The sequence below is a fragment of the Sinocyclocheilus anshuiensis genome, unplaced genomic scaffold, assembly GCF_001515605.1.
Source record: "Sinocyclocheilus anshuiensis isolate Anshui unplaced genomic scaffold, SAMN03320099.WGS_v1.1 scaffold2403, whole genome shotgun sequence".
Lineage (NCBI taxonomy): Eukaryota > Metazoa > Chordata > Actinopteri > Cypriniformes > Cyprinidae > Sinocyclocheilus > Sinocyclocheilus anshuiensis.
Window position 1 is genome coordinate 63,944 of NW_015540983.1, and position 673 is coordinate 64,616.

Sequence of the window (673 nt, forward strand, 5' to 3'; positions counted from 1 at the left end):
CTGACGGCTGCATGGTTACAATTTTATCTCTAAAAGTATCGATCTTGCAAGTAAAGTAGTTCATTAAGTCAGTACTGCTGTGCTGTTGGGAAATGTCAGCACATGTTGATTCTTTATCGTTTTCGTTATCGATTTTCGTTAATTTAGCCACTGTATTGAATAAATACCTGGGGTTATGTTTGTTTCCCTTAAACTTCCTTAAGCGTAAAGGAGCAACCGTATCTAACATGCTAGAAAAGAGAGAGTCCATAGTTTCTGGTACATCATCAAGTTGTTCTGATCTATTGGATATGCTAAGGAATTTAGATAAATCACGAAGATTACTTGCAAAGCAGTCTTTTGTGGTAGAAGTGATGGTTCTACCATACTTGTAACAAGGAGTAGAATTTACAGTTTTAGCTATATGAAGTTTGCACAAGACTGGATAATGATCTGAGATATCATCGCTTGGCTGCATAATTTCAACACCATCTACATCAATTCCATGTGACAGTATTAAATCTAGAGTATGATTTCGACAATGAGTAGGTCCTGACACGTGTTGTCTAACCCCAACAGAGTTCAAAATGTCTATGAATGCTGATCCCAATGCATTTTTTCATTATCAACATGGATATTAAAATCACCCACAATTAAAAGTGCCAGCACTAACTCGGATATAAAATCAGCAAAT